We start from the raw sequence: 19581 nt of genomic DNA, 5'->3' as shown, positions 1-19581 counted from the left end.
GGTAGGGGTAAATGGCCCTGTGCATCAGTAGGAAGTAGCTGTTCCTATACATGTAAATAAGAATACACTTGGCAAAAAAAAAAAAGAATACACTTGGCACTTGACTCTCTCTTGGTACTCCCTGCCAAATTTTGATGGTAAATGGACAAAAGCATTAACTACATCCCCAGAAAAGCATGATGACCACAGGCTTAGATGTCTTAAGGATAGTAAAGGAGGGTGATGATGAGTATCAGTTGCTCCCCTGATATCAGCAACAGTGAAGGGGTATAGGTACAGTTCTTTCTCACTAACCTTTGTCTTGTAAGTTCCCTGGAAGTGATAAAAAATCAGAATCCTGGAGGGTCTGTTCCTAAATGGGGCAAACTTACTTTAAGAAGCAAAAGGTTCTAAGCAACATATGTGTGAAGAATAGAAGATACAGAAATGCCCTTTATGGGACAGCTGGGTGGCTTAGTCAAACATCTACCTTAAGTTCAGGTCATGATCCCAGGGCTCTAGGATCAAGTCCCACATTGGAGTCCTTGCTCGATGGGGAGACTGCTTTTCCTCTGCCTCTCTGCCTGCCACTCCCCGTGCTTGTACCCTCTCTCTCTCTTTCTCTCTCTGGCAAATAAATAAATAAAATCAAAAGAAAGAAAGAAAGAGAGAGGGAGGAAGGAAGGAAGGAAGGAAAGCAGGAAGAAATGCCCTTCATGACTGAGGCACTGGTTTCCTCAGCTGCCAGAAATGTCGGCTGCTGACACTTCAGAGGTGGTTCCCTCTCTGGGAACTACCTTTAGTCAAGGGGAGCCACCTAATCCAAGTCCATGTTCCCTTCCTGGGTCTTCCCTCGTCCAATACCTGCTCAGGCAGGGATATAAGGCTCCAGCCCCTGCTTCAATTTGGAAAAACTCAGAATGGCCATCCCAGTTCCAGATCTCTCTATGGGGCCATCCAAAACCTTTATTGCAATTGTATCACAGATCAACTTTTCTCTCTGCCTATTCCTACCTTTAGGTGTATCCTGAGTGAGAAAACGTGCTTCAGTCAACTTCTTGCTCAGAAATACATCTCAGAATCTTTCTCTGGGAACTCAACCTAAAACACTCTAACTTCTATCAGCACAAATATGACAGCTTATTTGGAGGAAGTATTATAACAAGCAAGCAGATGAGAGAGAGAGAGAGTGGTGCTCACAAAATCTTATATGTTGGACACTATCATTATATTTTATAGATGAGGACATGGGAAGCTCAGATAATATGAGAGATTTCTTTAAACTCATGGTGACTAAGTCTGACTCAAGAACCTGTATTTTATTACTATGTTACTCATAAATAGCCCGTTCCCCTTGTATGGCTCTTTATTAGGCTGGAAATGAAAAAATAAAAATAATTCCTGCCATTCTTTTCCAGATGCTCTACATGAACTGAGTTGATGCTTAAGCCAAGATAAGATGCTTTCTCTCATAACAGCAATTCAATCTCTAATGCCTATGTTATAAGTAATAGATAAGTCTCTATGAAAAGACTCTATTTGAGATGTAGTTAAGTAGCTCATAGGCAACATCCTAAATATTGAGAAAACGTCTTTGTATGTGTACATCCATTGCACACCAGAGGACTGATGGACAAAAATGGCCTGGTAGAGATTCTGCTTCCAAATGAGGAAGTTTCTTACTGCATTATGTGGAGTGTTATCTTTTTTTATCTGCAATTTGGTTTAATCTGTCGGGAAAGGTAGGAAGGAGGAAAAGAGGATAGGAAGGAGAGAGGGAGAGAAGGAAGAAAGAAAAGAAACCAAGATGCTAATATTAATTATTTCTGGAGATAGAATTATAGGATTTTTATTTATCTTTCCTAAATTTTCTGCAATTAACATAGTACTACAGTAAAAATCAGAAAATAAAATGTAAGATCCTCTAATTTATTATGCTTTTCAAAAGGATGGAGGATATACCACTGGGAATGTGTAGCTAGAGACACAGGGTGGATGGTATTTTGAGGTCCCAGGGTACCCTAAAGTGGGCTATTTAAACGTCACTCTAATACAGACTGTCCCCAGTCAGAGAAAGAACAGATTATGGAAGAGTGGTTCAGTTTGCTTTGCTTTGTGAATGGTGGGTCAAATTGTGTACGTATGAATTTGCAGAACTTTAGATATTCATAAACACAGATTGAAAACACGATCATGAACTCTTTTCCTCTGATCAGAAATAGCAAATGTGTCTAAAATTTTCAACAAAGATTAAAAACTATTAATAACCAAGTTAATGCTGTTATTCTCTTAGAAGATAGGATTGGGCCCTGGGAGCAGCTCTCCTGCCACAGCCCCTCATCCCCTGAAAATGTACGCCGTGCAAAGTTCGTCTCCAGCCCGTTCTTGGTCAGGAGCACCTCTCAGCTGTTGAGCCACTCACTGTCTGCAGTGGCGCTAAAATCACCCGAGACACTGACAGATGAGGCACCTTATAAGGGCCTCAGCATCTTGGCAGCCCCACGTCCCCTGGCCTCACTTATTCCTAGCTGAAGCTTCCAAACCAGCACCATTTCAAGGGACATCGATACAGCAGCCAAGTTCATTGGGGCTGGGGCTGGCTCTGGGGCTGGAATTGGGACTGTGTTTGAGAACCTCATCATTGGCTATGCCAGGAATCCCTCTCTGAAGCAACAGCTCTTCTCCTACGCCATTCTGGGCTTTGCCCTCTTGGAGGCCTTGGAGCTCTTTTGCCTGATGGTGGCCTTTCTCATCCTCTTCACCATGTGAAGGAGCGCCTCCACCTCCCATAGGTCTTTCCCCCGTGTCTCATCTGCCCTGTATAATCCTTTTCCTATACCTCCCCAGGCAGCCTGGGGAAAGTGGTTGGCTCAGGGTTTGACAGAGGGGAGACAAATAAATACTGTATTAATAAGGAAAAAAAAAAAGAAGATAGGATTGGAAAGTCAATTTGTATGAAGGTCTTTACAAAGACTTTACAAAGAAAAAATAATGATGGGTTGTAATGCCTTACCATTTTCACTATCATGCTCAAACAGTACCTTTATTTGTATATTTCTTTTGCCAACCTGTCATTGGGTAACCCTATTTGATGAACTACTATTTAATTGCCTTATCATGGGATCTAGTAGTCACAGCTACAGCAAGATAATATGGGTAAGGAAATAGAGAACAATTTTGTTTTTTATTTTTCTATCATCACCAATTTATCCTTCCACAATGTACCTTAGGATATAGTTTTTCCTGTAATTCAGAAAAAGAATATTGGAAACAAGCTCCAGCCTGTCAAATAAAATTCTATATAACTAGATTGTCTGGCGCTCACTATTCTATTAAAATATTCTACACTTTGAGGTGTCCTCATTTCTGAAGGGCAAGTGAACCCAGCAGGTGACCGAGTGATTATGACTTCTGATTTGGAGCTCGTTTTTAAAAAACATGAACTGTTTAATGCCTGCTGATTGCCATCACTAACATTCCCTTGTTTTCAATGCCCTCTTCCTCTTACTCACAAACTGAATCCTGCTCTGCATCCAGAGAGGCCACTTAAAGGGAATCCACAGCTAAATTTCAAACCCCCAGATGGCAAGAAAACCTTCTATAATATTAATTTTCCAAGACATATTTAGAATCCTCCATTTTCTTATTCCAGATGTAAATTTTAAGAAATGGTTTGAAGTAAAAGATTTTTAATAATAGAGTGAAATGAAAGGGAGCTGCTGTCAACAAGAGACTCCACTTCATCTAAAATACGTCCTATATGGGTGTCCTGAGGAAATGCTATAGCAGTGAAAGCAATTACTGTCCTATTCTGAAAAGTTATAAAAGCGAAGCCAAACAAAACAACAACAGCAAAACAGTTCACAAACAAGTCAACTCTGCTGGCATAACCTTCCTCATTAATACTTCTGGGATATTCCTGAAATTCTGAATATACTGTTTTTTGACTATAAAAGGAAATCCTGTATTTTATTAGCTCATAACCTAACTGCAAAAGATAAAAACAATAATGTTCCATTAGAAAATCTTCTAGAGTGTTCAAATACTATGTACACTCTCTTCCTTTATCTGATTAAGGTATAATAATACTTGGCAACAGCTCTTTGACAGGGGATGGAGGTGTTTATCTCAAATTGTAATCCCTTGGAGGATGTGGGTATTAACCCATCTTTAAAAAGACATTTTTACAGTAACTAGAAATTCAAGAACTTCCAATAATGCTACAAGGTTGTCTCTTCATCCACTGAATCCTCAAGTGCTTTATCACTTGTCATTTTGAAGATGATCATTAATCAGAACACTTTGCACTCAAACCAACTTGTAACCTATGGGCTTTTTACAAACATAACAAGCTACATCAATAAAACGCAGCTGTCGCAGACTGAAATGAGGTTGTTCATCATAATATGAGTAGCAGTCTAAAACAGAAAGATAAAGATGACTACTATACCCAGTTGAAAATGCTGGCATCATTTCTCTCTTCCTAAACTCAATTTGTTTTCTAAAGTGTGAGTATTAGGTGTGGAGAGAAGAAACATACGATAGCCATTATTGAAAAACACAGGGGTAGGTGCAAAAAATAGAATACATAGGTATATAGAAGTTAACGTGAGGACTACACAGAAAGGCTCAGTTTGTATCTATTCAGTGCATGTGGTCCTAATTGGTTCTTTTTGATTGCTCATTCAGAAACCAACTATTGTAAAGCAATATTAGTTAGAACCCGTGGATAACTGCTCTTCCCCCTTCACACCGACCTGGAAACTGAACTTAGTACCTTGAAACATTGCAAGCAACCAGATGTATCCCAGCTCTTCAATATACTAGCTACACACAAAAAGATTTCTTACTGAGATTTTGTGGGGATATGTGAAAAAGGGGTTATATTACATACAGTATGGCCAAACTTCTATCATTCCCCCAAAAGTTCCCTCTCAGTGCATCAATCTGTCTCTCCTTTCCAAATCCAGCATTTCCAGCTAAACTCTAGAACTGAGACCCAAGTCCCTTTTTTATTTTATTTTATTTGTTTGTTTGTTTGTTTGTTTTATGCTGAAAAATTGAAATCTCTAACCACCACCACCACCACCACCCCCAGGCCTGTGTGCTTCTCCCATGTGGCAAGGTACCCACACCCTTGGAAGGCAGGGAAAATTGTAAATGATAAATATTTTCTGTTTTCACAGTTTTAAGGTTATGCAAATATCTCAAGGGCAGGACTGCTAAGTCAACCTTAAAAAGGGACTGAATTCAAAAATAGGACCACCACTAGAAAAACAAAGAAGCTTCAGTCTTGCATCAGCTTCTCTCTGATCATTTGCTTTACTCTTCTCTTTAGTTTTTCCTTTCTTTCCTTGTAATCCTTCTTGTTATATAAAAAAGTAAAGGCTACCAGAGTTGGGGATCTTTGTTATGTAGATTGGTAGTTTTTGTGCCTAGCTATACATCAGTTCAATTTATTGGCATGGATTTCTAAGCCTCAAATGCTATAGTTTCAAGATCTGATAGGACTTAGACATTTATATTTTTGAAAGCCCCCTAACTGGCTTAAAGATTAAGCTCCTAAAGCAAAGAGCACCTCCTTCCCTCGACCCCCTCAAAAATGGCAATGCAAATAAGACAGAAACTTATTCCATTCTCACTTAACAGTTCTAACATGAGCAACCCAGATAGGCAGAGTAGCTGGGTTCCACCTAAAGACTGCGTTTCCTTCCTTCTTGTTCATCCATACTACCAGCTTACAGCCAAGAAGTGTTTTACAAACAATACCTAGAGTCTTGCCCTTGATTATTTGTCAAAGCATGTTCATTTTCTCGCTCTTGGGAAGGTCAGCAGTAGAGGTTCAAGCCAAACAATCTACTTACCAGCAAGTGGGGCAGAAGTGGCCCACACCAATTCTTCCCCCAAGCTCTTTGTGAGGACTTAAACATTTGACTGGTAAACATGTCCATTGCTGGACAGCCACATACCCAGGAAGACACAGAGAACGTTTGAGGGAAACGTAGGCATTCTACCATTCTCCTGAAGGATTTCTAATGCCCAAGCAGGCATAGAGAAAAGAGATGGTACCTTTCTAATTGTCTCCTTCAATTCACTTAATATCAGCTGTCATGTAGAGGAGGAGGCACTCAATTTACAGTCGGAGGACTCATGGGCAAGTCCAATTTCAACACCAATTGTGTGACCTCAAGCAGATTATTTCCTAAAAATATTATGTGAATAATGTTAAGTGATTTGTCTGTATCATTTCTTTTATCTTTGCTATGTAAAGCAGATTTTTTAATCCTATTTTATTAAGAAACTGGGTAATTTTCCCACTTCACACTGGTATATATTATCATAGCTAGACTTCAAATTCAACATTATCTGAACCCAAAGCATATTATCTTTCCCCTCTGATGCATTTGACCTTGCTGGGGTTCGTTTTCTTATAAGTGGGATAAAATATGTACCTCAGTGAGATGTTGTGAGGGTTAAATGGGCTAATTTAAAAGTGCTGTATAGACCTTAAATACCAACATAAATAGAAGTCATTATTTTCTTTTGTAGACACAGAAAATGAAACACATTTGCAGTGGTGGGTCTGTGTTTTGAATTCCATTCTGACAGGGGTGATAGATTTGCACTTATTCATTCACAGGCCCTGGTACTATCTTCCATGATCAATAGCACCCATTTATGAGATGACAGTACAGAGTTAACCTATAGCTGTGGAACTGAACAAAGTCAACTGGCCCACATGGGAATTGAATTAATGACCTGGAACTGATAAGCGTCGTTCTCTGATGAACTGAAATAAGTCGACATTGACTATCATCATGAAGACATAGACTAAAAATAATAAGACTCAAGGAAGAGCAATATTTCTTCATCACTCTTGTGAGTTCATTCATTAAAGAGTTACAAATAAAACCAGCTAACTTGTGAGCAAGTGTTTTGTTACCATAAACCAAATTAAAGTGAATTCCAGCACATTTCTTCATTTCAAGTTCTAGTCATATTATTGCAAAGCCTATCTTCTCTTTTATAGAAGCTGAAAACTTCAGCCTGTAGATCATAAGTTGCAGAAAAGCAAAGAATAAAACCAGACACCAAATAAGGTTAAACACATACTCCCCTCCCATTTTTCCTGCCAGACCTCTCCCCTCAAGCAAGCACAAATATTGGGGGAAAGAAGAAAATAAACGCAAATCAAATTACACACTATTGTTGCCCAGTTGATTTTTTTGGTAACACTTTTGAGTATATAACTATATATGGGGATGGGTATTAACTTTTTTATAAAATAAAATTATTGCTTTTTATAATTAAGACAAGAAGTCGATCAAAGGGGTCCCAAAATTTCTGACATTCTCCAAAATAACTAATACCTCTCAAATCTTAGATTCTCCCTAACTGCTCTACTAGGAGCATTCAGGTTTTAGCCTCAGGATTTCCTTGGTTTTCAGCTCTGTATTAAGTCATTTACCTCATAAAATTTTTTTCTGACCCCTTATGAAGAAAAACATCCTAAACTTTCCAGAAGGAAAAGGCTACCAAACATAAAATATACTCTCCTATTCCCACCCTGAACAGTGTGTTTGCCAAGAAGGCACTCACGCAATATAAACCATATGAGGAACATGGAGAGAAAACTAATTTTCCCTCAGTTCAAAGAATATTGACAGTCAAAAACACAAAACAAAACAAAAACCTCTCAAAATGAATCCACTACACTTATATATCAACCTTTCTTATTTCACTTGAAAGATCTCTTCTTTCAGATGACCTGATAACCAAATTAAGAAAAAATATTTTTTTTAATGATAGAAGGCAAGTTTTGGAATTGGGGGAATCCAAATTTTCAAATTGAACAGAAGGTAAGTTGCTTTTTCACTATAACTGCATGGGAATCCTCTATGGCAGACTGAATATGGGAAATAAAAAGTCTTCCCTTTCTTATTGGAATAGAAACAGAGGACATCCAGAAAGATCCATGAAAACCATAGATCTTGTCAGAGTGAGTGGAACAATGGAATTTTTCGCTGAACCACACATAGTTAGGGGGATAGTCTATGTAGTGTCTGTTGTCCTAGCCACTGGTCTGCTTATTTCTAAATTCAGTTTTAAATGTTTAGTTTAAACTGTGAAGCTAGGTGAGTAAAAAAAAAAATTTAAAAATAAATAAAGAATTGGACAGCAATCACATTCTCTGACAAAGCAACTAAAGCACTTCAGTTAGTTATGGTCCTTCTAAGGCTATTTAATGGCTAAGCTGAGAAATTAGTTATTAAGTCTCCTTGAAAACATAATGGGCACCAAGGTTTTGGTGTTTAACTAGAGGTGTTTATCTTAAGAATATAGAAATGCATATTTTTCCATAATAATTACGAAGGCATTGGAAAAATGTGTATAAATTTACAGATGTCTTCATCTAAAGAACATTTTTCCTAGGATAGGAAAAAACTGATATGACCCAAGTTCTTCAATAAAGATTGGGTTCTTTAACATAGTTTGTTTATGAAGAATCATAAAGCAGAAACCACTTTGGAAAACAGCATGGAGTTTCCTCAAAAAGTTGAAAATAGAGGTACCCTACAACCCAGCAATTGCACTACTGGGTATTTACCCTAAAGATATAAATGTAGTGATCCAAGGGGGCACATGCACCCAGATGTTTATAGCAGCAATGTCTACAATAGCCAAACTATGGAAAGAACCTAGATGTCCATCAACAGATGAATGGATAAAGAAGAGGTGGTATATATATATAGAATGGAATAATATGCAGCCATCAAAAGAAATGAAATCTTGCTATTTGTGATGACGTGGTTGGAATTAGAGGGTATTTATGCTTAACGAAATAAGTCAATCAGAGAAAGACAATTATCATATGATCTCCCTGATATGAGGAAGTTGAGAGGCAATGTGAGGGGTTTGGGGGGTAGGAAAGTAATAAATGAAACAAGATGGTATCGGGAGGGAGACAAACCCTAAGAGACTCTTAATCTCACAAAAGAAACTGAGGTTGCTGTGGAGAGGAGGATAGGGAGAGGGTGGTTGGGTTATGGACCTTGGGGAAGGTATGTGCTATGGTGAGTGCTGTGAAGTTTGTAAACTTGGCAATTCACAGACCTGTACCCCGGGCCCAATAATACATTATATGTTAATTTTAAAAAATTAAATTAAAAAAAAGAATCATAAAGCAGAAAGTTTGAGAACCAGCATTCTTGGTTATTCCTGAAAGGTTTAGCAAAATATGTATAGAAACAGAAAAATGCACAATTCCTAAAATTTAATGAATATTCTCAAATAAGCACACTTGTATAAACCTACCCACATCAAAAGGTACCATTTTTCCAACAGTACCATTTTTTTCAACAGCATATGTTCACTTCATGTCTCTGCTTTGCATTCTGGCAATTGCCAAAATGTTTTGAACTTTTCCATTATTATTTTATTTGTTTTGGTGATCTGTGTTCAGTGATTATGACTGACCGAAACCTCAGATGATCAGTGGCACTTTTAACAACCAAGTATTTTTTAAGTAAAGTATGTACATTTTTTGTTTAGATGTAATGGTATTGTACACTTACTAGGCTATAGTATAGTATAAACATAGCTTTTATATGCACTGGGAAACCAAAAAATTTATTAGACTCCCTTTACTGTAATATTTGCTTTGTTGCAGTAGCCTGGAACTGAACCCACAAGATTTCCAAAGTATGATTCTATCTGGCTTGTTCAAAATTGCTTGCTATTATGGTTGTAAATTTCATCCATGTTATTTAATGTAGCAGTAGCTCAGTCATTTCTATTGCTATACAGCATTCTGTTATATGGTTATACCATAAATTTTTATCTATTCTACTACATTTTGTTTAGTTTTAAGTGTTTGGCTATTATAATTAGTGATACAATAAATATTCTTGTATATATTATATGGTAGTCAAACGTACACATTTATCATGGTCTCAATGATAACATTCTCCCACATTCATATGTTGAAATTTTCATATCCACAGTGATAGTTTAGGAGTGGGGCCTTTGAGAGGTGCTTAGGTCATAAATGTGGAGCCCTCATGGATGAGATTAGTGCCCTTATAAAAGAGATCCCACAGAACTCCCTTGGTCCTTCCCTATGTGAGGATATAACAAACATTCTGACACCCAGAAAGGGCCCTCACCCAAGCTGATCTTACTTTCAGACTCCAGAACTCTGAAAAATGAATATCTATTCTTTACAACCTGTGGTATTTTGTTATACAACCTAAATGGACTAAGGCAACCTTTCAGTTGAGTACATAGCTACAAATGGAATCATGAGGTCATGGGATATGATTATGTTCAATGTCATTAGCTACTACCAGTTTTGCAAAGTGGTTTTACCAATTCACACTCCCATGAGCAATGATGAGAATTCCAGTTGCTCCATATCTTGATCATTACTTGGTATTATAAGTACTTTTTAGCCATCCTCTAGGTGTGATAATGGCATCATATGGGATTTTAAGTTGCATAACCCTAACAACTAAAAAGGTTGAGTATCTTTTTTATGTTCATAAGCCATTTGAATATTTACTTTTTGAAGACTTATTCAAACATTTTGCCAATTTTTCTTTTTCTTATTACTGTGTTGTTTTTATATATTTGGATATTGGTCCTTTAATTGGATATACATATTGCAAATATGTTCTCCATACTACACCTAGCCTTTTCATTCATCAAATGACATCTTTTGAGAAACAAAATTAAATATTAGCATAGTTCAATTTATCTGTCTTTTCTTTGGTAGCTGGCACTGCACTCCAGTCCAGTTACACTGGACCCTTGCTGTTCTCCAGTTATGCCAGACATCTTTACACTTCTTCACGTGCTACTTGCATACACATATTCACATGGCTTACTCTCTTCAGGTCAAATGAGTCCCTGTCAGAGCACAGGTCTGGGCCTGGTCTTCCCTGGCTTATCTGTATAAAATAAGACACAAAAACACTTACCTACCCTGACTTGCTCCCAGTATTTTCTACTCCCTGTCCTCTGCTTTGTTTTCTTTTTATCATCCATAACAACCTAATATATTACTTATTTGTTTATTTTCTCTCTCCTCAACTCACACTACAATGTACACTCCATGTAAGGAAAGGAAATCTGTTTCGATCAATCTTCTCTGCCCAGAATATCTACCAGATAATAGACATTCAAAAATATATATATTTTTGCTGATTGAATGAAAAATTGTGTCTAAGTATGAATTTATTTTTATCTTTCTCATGACTGTGCTTTTCTCTGAGTTCTCAAACCTTCAGGTATGAAAATTGCCAACTATATGTCTCTTAATTAACCTCTTCCCCGTTTTCTCTTCTGCATTATATACTAGACACATCTTGGAGATTTTAGAGATCTATCTTTCACATCTTTCAACTTCTCTTAAATATTTCCTAGCTATCTCACTAGATTAACAAACTAGAAGATTTCCTCAGAATTGTTGTCCAATTCAATGATTCTCTCCTTAGCCTTGTTTAGTCTACTGTTAATTCATCTATTAAGATTTTTATTTCAGCAACTATATTTTATATTTCTGTAATATTTATTTGGGTGATTTTCAATTTTCAATTTTTTTCTTCAATGCTGTGCTTCTGTTTTGTGGATAACCTTATTTCTCAAGATATAACTAAACATTTTAGGCATACTTATTTCAGAGATTTTTTTAGATAGGTCTTGTTCTTCTCAAGTATGAATACTCCCATTTGCTTTATCTGTTTACTCTATCTCATTGCATAATTTATAATGTTTTTCATATGCAGAGGGAATTATTTACAGAAGTTCCATGTGTCCTGGATTACAGAGGTTTTCCTCATGAGTCAAATTTATAATTTCTTCTGCTAAAGTCCTTTAATGTCCACTGGTTTCAGAACAGGTTTTGTGACACACTTTTAGGTCCATATTTTTATAGCACTTGGGAGATGAATTTTGGCTATCCACCCATGCTTATCTTGAGCCAGAATGAGAGGATTTGGCCAGCTCTGCTATTTTAAAAGTAAAAGGTATTGTCCATCTCCAGCAGGGGGCTACACTGACTTTCCAAATAAAATCCTAATAGAAGTATGTCATATGATCTCCCTGATATGAGGAAGTGGAGATGCAACATGGGGGGTTAAGGGAGTAGGAGAAGAATAAATGAAACAAGATGGGATTGGGAGGGAGACAAACCATAAGTGACTCTTAATCTCACAAAACAAACTGAGAGTTGCTGAGGGGGGGGTTGGGAGAAGGGGGGTGGGGTTATGGACATTGGGAGGGTATGTGCTATGGTGAGTGCTGTGAAGTGTGGAAACCTGGTGATTCACAGACCTGTACCCCTGGGGATAAAAATATATCATATATTTATAAAAAATAAAAATATTTTTAAAAAAAAGTATGTCCTTTCTCTGGCATTTTCTTTTATGCATATATTTCTCTTGGAGATACTGTTGCAACCAGATAAAATTTATATATATTGTAATCTTGTGTCCAGGCCTAATATCATCTTATTCTAACAGTATTTTCACTGATGACTGGCTCTCTAGATGGAAATATTCAACAGGTAGTTGAAAATAAGCAAAAGTGCTCAGAGAACAAGTCAAAGACACAGAAAAGTATTTATGTGACTGTTCACAATTAACAAAATATTTGAAATTATGTACTCTATTGACACCCAATAACATAATTACTGTTTACTTTGAAAATCAGAAGACAGTGCAAGTTAACAAAGCAAAATTTCTTTAGTACTTTCTTGCACTAGAATTTCAAAAGTCATTTAACAAATATTTATTAACAGCCTGTTGTATGTGGAACACTTTTCCACATTCATTAGTGTGACAATCATTCCTGAATAAAGTTAGAGCATCAGTGTATAAAAGAGAGGATCAATGAGTGAGAGAGCCAATACCCAAATAATCTATGTGAAGAATCAGAAGTTTTTGGAAAAATCATTTACCACAGTAATGACATGTTATACTTCACATACAAAATTAATAATACTTAACTTCCCTCTTTTGGCTGTCTATTTGCAGGTAGTGATTGATTTGTTGTGATCCATTTCCTCTCCTGCCCAGTTCCTGTTGTGAATGATAGCATGCATTTATAAAACTATTGACAAGGAAGAGCAGATAACTATAGAAAGGTACAGAGTTGATCTGCTCTGTTAAGGTTCTGCATCTTGAGCTTGGCCTCATTAGCAGCCTAGCCAACTTTTTTTTAAGAACAAAATTTATAATGTTGCAGCAGACAAGACAAGCTGTCGGCAGCACCTTAGCAGATTCTGATGGCTCTCCAGAGAGAGGTAATTCTGTCTGCGTTATCCATAGCTGTGAAAACCCCAGGGAGTTGATATCTGAGCCTGTTTCATGAGAGGGGGAAAAAAAGCATTTAAAGGGTAGAAACACTGGAGGCAATAAAACAAACAACACATGCCACCAATAGGATGTGGGAACACGTCTATATTTCATAGCATAGATTTTTACGTCAGAATTACTAGAGTCATTTATCATTACAAATGTTTTCTTAATAACTTCCAGGAGGCAGAAAGGATTGGAGTTTCCTATACCTGAAACATAAATGAGAGTAAGAAGCAAGGCTGAATCAGGAATGTCTTCCTGTAAAGTGGGTCACCCTTTATGTGAAGCTTTACCATTTCAAAGATGTCTAATGAAACAGCTAAAATAAAGATGGAGTGTATGCAGATCAGCTGAGGTACCAAATTCAAATTTTCTTGTTTTCCAGGCTCTTGCCAATATTAGCAGGAATATTTAAAGGATTCTTTGGTAAATCATTAGAAGGATAATCCATTTTTTCTTAAATTATCTAAGAATTTATTGTGAAGCTGTATAATAACTAACTTCCTATACAAGTTCTTTCCTTCATGTCATACATGTTCTTTGGCTGAAGAAATAATAGATTAAAAGAATTAAAGAGTGGGCAAAAGTTAGTAGTGGTTGTCATTCTGATAGACTTTTTATAATGGAGCTCTATAAAACCATAACAATGAACATTATGTGCTGTAATTGGGCCTCCAATGGTTATAAAAACCTTGGCTAGAATGTAGTTGTTATAGCCATTACATTTCTTATTCAGGTAACTTCAAATTAAGCAATGCAGTGAACTGTGTTTGGACATGATGATTTATTTGCACCAACTCTCAATTTGAGGATAATATTTTGTTAGTCATCTCACCATTCCCAAATACATTTTTATTTTCTTTGTTTTTCTTTCTTTTCTTCCCTTAGATGATCTCCTACAAATTTGCCAAGTACAGTTTATGATACTCATGCATTCATTCACCTGGAATGCATTCACTGCCTACAGTCAGCCAGCCACTCCACTCAGTGACAGAAACAAATGAACAGCCAAAACAAAAATCAGCCCTTCGTCTCAAAGATTACAGAGGAGCGGGGAGCAGGGAAGACAATCAAGTAATAGCACAAAGGTGAGAAACTGGTAATTGCTCTAAAAAGAGAAAGACATGACAATATGAGAGCTTATAATAAGGAATTTGATGGATTCAGGTAGGGTTTTCCCAAGAAAGCGACTCTTGTGTTGGAAGGATGACTAAGAGTTAACCAGGTACAAAAAGGAAAAAAAAAAACCAGACTTGTGTGCAAATGTCCTATGTAGACTTTCTAATAACTGGTTATAGAGTTGCAAGAATGTAGATAAAATGGTCTTATTCCTGGGGCTAAATATGCTCCTAACTCTAACTAGTCAGAGAGGGTCAAATATTTTCAGGATCGAATTCAAGAGAAAGTATTTGTTTTGTCATCCAGTTCTTTTATTTCTTAATCATTTTGGCAGAAGAAAGAAAGAACAAAGTTCTAAGTTTACTCTAGTTAAATTAAAGGTCTCTTTCATCACCCAGGGCACAGATCCAGCACTTTTGCACATGCTAGCTACAGAGCTTGGTGCACATGAGTTTTCTCTTTATTTTTATTCTCTGCATTATGCTTAGTACCTAGTTATAAATAAAGTGTGATGGGCTATTTTGGTTTGATGTGTGATTATGCTGTAGTTTGCATTTTATTTCTATAATTCATGAGCATTTACTGTAGAAGAGCATTTTAAAATGAAATGTAGGGGAAAGTGATTGTTAAAGCTTAGTATAAAAATAAATGAATTCTTCCAAAAAAAACAAGTGAGAGCATTATTGTAAAAAAATTATCAATCCAAGCCATTTCAAACTGCTTTAAAAAACATTGGCTTTCATTTTACATCAGTGTGACATCTAAATGATAACTTTTACCCTGTCATTTGTCAATCAATACCTTAAATATATATATTATAACTGAAGACCACCAAACAAATATAGTCTATTTTGAGAAATATTAGCAGCTAAATTCTTGAAAAATATGTTGACACATTGTTTTTTGAAGAATAAATACTAGATAAGTGCAAATGAAGAACAAGTTAGGTAATAATTCTGTGAATCCTATAAACAACAAAAATTTCTAGCATTCCTGTGTACGTGTGTGTGTGTGTGTGTGTGTGTGTGTGTAGAGAGAGAGAGAGAGACACTTACCATGCCACAAATATTAATTATAAAATTATAATTTGGGGAGGGACACCTGGTTGGCTCAGTTGGTTAAGCCGCTGCCTTCAGCTCAGGTCGTGATTCCAGGGTCCTGGGATCGAGTCCCTCATGGGGCTCCTTGCTCGGCAGGGAACCTGCTTATCTCTCCGCCTCTGCCTGTCACTCTGCCTGCTTATGCACTCTCTCTCTCTCTCTCTCAGACAAATAAATAAATAAACATTTTTTTAAAATTATAATTTGGGGAAAGTTAAGTGACTCAATATCTTCCTCCAATTAGTCAATGGTTAACTTTTCATGTATCTATGTGTATTGACTACTAATTCAAATTGATCATATCAGAAAATAAAACTTAGTAAATGTTAAGAGTTTAAATAAACAGGACATGTAAAGAAAGAACCTAAATAATACTTGAAAAATAATCTTTACTTATTACATAATTACATTTCATTCATTCTATCAACAAATTTCATTAAGCCTCTACTGCACTAAGTACTGGAAGATCCTGACAAAGAACACAATGGTGCTTAACAATTTTTAGAATTGTACAATAACTGATAAGCTTTTTTTAGATCTCAAACTGAACCAAAAACACATGAAAGTTTTGGTGGCTCTGATTCCTCCCCTTTTCTAAACATCATGTCAACGCCTTTCTAACACATGACAATCCCTGACTGGGCTTGTTTAATAATATAACAATGAATTTCATAAATGTAGCCTAGCCACAACCCTATGGAATTTTATGATTCAATAGACATAGGCTAATAGTAATTAAAAATTATATTTACATGGTGTTTTACAATTCAAAAATACTTCACACAAAACATCTCTTTTATGTGTGCTGCTGTAGTAATGCATATAGACTACAAATTGATGAATGCTTATGAAGATCAACAGAATGAGAACTTCTAAGACACACATGAAAAGCAAGGTATAAATCCAACACAACCCATAATCTGAAGAATGTTAAGGCAAAGCCTCATCAGCATATGGTTCAGCGGTCCATATCCGTAATGAAAGATGTTGGAAAAGAGACGGGATTTCGGGATGCATTTAACTGACGGAAAGTGTCCACTTAATAGGTTAAGATAAAGGAAGTACAGGGAGGCATTCCAAAGACAAAGGCACAGACTTTTATAATATAAATTTTTGCAAAGGTTTACAACCATGTAGCTTGTCTCACTCTATATTACCTACAAAAATGCTATTGGGATCAATACCAGATTCTATAAATGAACAAGATATAATTCATCCAGTATTTTCATCTTGCTTCTTTTATTTCAGATTTTTAAATTTTTTTTTAAGATTTTATTTATTTATCAGAGAGAGAGAGGGAGAGAGCACAGGCAGACAGAATGGCAGGGAGAGGCAGAGGGAGAAGCAGGCTCCCTGCTGAGCAAGGATCCTGATGTGGGACTCGATCCCAGGACGCTGGGATCATGACCTGAGCCGAAGGCAGCTGCTTAACCAACTGAGCCACCCAGTCGTCCCAGATTTTTAAATCTTTTAAGTGCAATTAAAACAAGCTGACAAGCAAAGCCTTCTAAGCTTCCTATAACTGATCTTATTTCCCAACATGTAATGTAAGACCTTTGAATCATAGTAACTAACTTGAATAAGTGACCCCACATCATTCTGATTATGAGAACAAGCCATCTGTTCATTGTCCTAGAAAGCTAAGCAATGCTCTGACTTAACTTTTTTACAACAGTGATTATTCACTTTGGCAAGCATCACATTTATTGTTTGTTTTTTCATCACTATAAAGATTCTATTTTGGCATACAAATGCTGTATATTTTCTTCTTTGGCATTATATGAACATTCATTCCTCTTCATTCTATGGGAAATTTATTCAGTGCCAATTAGAAGAATAAACTGCAAGATGGTGATAGCTCTGTTACATTAGAATCATACACAAACTAGTTTCTTCCTGCTATGAACGAGTTACAGAGAAAGTGCTTCAATAAATTTTCTCTCTCAAATTTCAAATAATTGCTAGGTTAAGTCCCATGAAATTGCCAATATTCAATTGTTTGACTTTAAAAAATGACAGATTCATATGGTTCTGCCTCATAAATGAGCCAGAGAGTCCACATACTTTTGTTCCTTAAAGTGAGCCAGATACCTGCACCCATGTCTACGGCAGTATTATTTACAACAGCCAAAGATAAAAAAGAAGTTTTGGGGCACCTGGGTGGCTCAGTGGGTTAAAGCCTCTGCCTTCGGCTCAGGTCATGATCCCAGGGTCCTGGGATCAAGCCCCGCATCAGGCTCTCTGCGCAGCGGGAAGACTGCTTCCTCCTCTCTCTCTCTCTGCCTGCCTCTCTGCCTAATTGTGATCTCTGTCAAATAAATAAATAAAAATCTAAAAAAAAAAAAAAAGAAGTTTAATGTCCATCAGTGGGTGAATGGATAAAGGAAAAGTGATGTATATAAAAGATGGAATATTAGTCAATCCCAAAAAAGAAGGAGATCCTGCCATTTGTGACAATATGGATTTGAGGACATGATACTAAGTAAGGTAAGTCAGACACAGAAAGACACACACTGTGTGATTCACTTGTATGTGGAATCTAAAAAAGCCAAACTCATAGAAATGGAGAGTAGAATGGTGGTTGTTAGGGACTAGAGGGTTGGGAATTGGGGAGTTGTGGGTCAAATGATATAAATGCCCAGCTATGAAAGGAATAGTTCTAAAATAAATGATATATACATACCTACATAAATAAATAAAATGATCATTCTGGGGATCTACTGCACAACACGGTGACTATAGTTAATATTGTATATTCAAAAGTTGCCCAGATAGTCCATCTTAAATGTTCTTACCATAACAGCAACAAAGAATGGTAATTATCTGAGGTAATGTGTTTACTAACCTTATTGTGGTAATCATTTGGCAATAATATGTGTATCAAAACATCATATTGTGTACCTTAAACCTGCACAATGCTATATGTCAATTTTATCTCAAAAAAGGCCAGCCCTGAACCCTAAGGCCAGTGGGCATCAGTCATAGGGCTCTAGGTTGGCATCTTGCTTATGCAGAGCCAGAGGCCAGGGCTGGCTATAAGTGCAGATCCCAGGTACTGGGTGAGTAGGGAGTGAGAGGGATTCGGGCAGCTGGCTCTTGGGAACACAAAAAACAGTGGGGCAAACGCCAGTGAAATCTGTGGTAGTTGTGCCGGTTGTTGGTTTCTCCAGTGGTGAAAGCTGCTGGGACCCCCTGCAGAGCAAGTCGCTGGGAGCAACAGTCACTCTCACGATGTGTTTCTTACCAGTAGGCCCTGCCGGCCTTCCTTACCCCTGAGCCATCACTATATGTCTCAGCTTTGCCAGTCTCTGCCTGGGGTGAAAGTGAAGTGTGCAGTCCCCTGAAAGGCTGGGGTAGCTAATTGCTCACCCCATTTTTTCTTTCCTGGCCAGGAGAACTCTTTCTAAGGGAGCTGTTGGCATCAGGCAATGCAACCTGGAGAATGGAATGATGAAGGCAAAATGAAGTTGCTCTTTCTCCCCTTCTTATGCTATTATTCTAGGGTTTTTTGTTGTTGTTGTTGTTGTTGTTCCACTCTGCTGCTAAAGTTTTGTAAGCAAACTCCTGAACCCTCCTACAACTGTTTTTGCTCATGGATAGCTAATTGTCGATCTTTGTGGAAGGATGTTGATCTTTGTGGAAAGGTCTTCTATTCTGCAATTTTGGTGACATCACTTCATAATATTTCTATTCTAATGTAAATCCAATCACACAGAATTTAGATTGTAAGTGTTCTTGATTTTTTTTTTAAATTTTTTATTTTTTATAAACATATATTTTTATCCCCAGGGGTACAGGTCTGTGAATCACCAGGTTTACACACTTCACAGCACTCACCAAATCACATACCCTCCCCAATGTCCATAATCCCACCCCCTTCTCCCAAACCCCCTCCCCCCGGCAACCCTCAGTTTGTTTTGTGAGATTAAGAGTCACTTATGGTTTGTCTCCCTCCCGATCCCATCTTGTTTCATTTCTTCTTCTTCTACCCACTTAAGCCTCCATGTTGCATCACCACTTCCTCA

The 19581-nt window shown here is 37.1% G+C and overlaps 1 pseudogene; it reads left to right on the top strand.

Annotated features, from left to right (window-relative positions):
- The first annotated feature begins 729 nt into the window (after positions 1-729).
- On the top strand, positions 730-2748 carry LOC101677475 (annotated as a pseudogene).
- The last annotated feature ends 16833 nt before the right edge of the window (positions 2749-19581 follow it).

The sequence above is a fragment of the Mustela putorius genome, unplaced genomic scaffold, assembly GCF_011764305.1.
Source record: "Mustela putorius furo isolate JIRA1106 unplaced genomic scaffold, ASM1176430v1.1 tig00537227_pilon_pilon_pilon, whole genome shotgun sequence".
Classification (NCBI taxonomy): Eukaryota; Metazoa; Chordata; class Mammalia; order Carnivora; family Mustelidae; genus Mustela; species Mustela putorius.
This window is presented reverse-complemented; position numbering and strand designations above follow the sequence as displayed.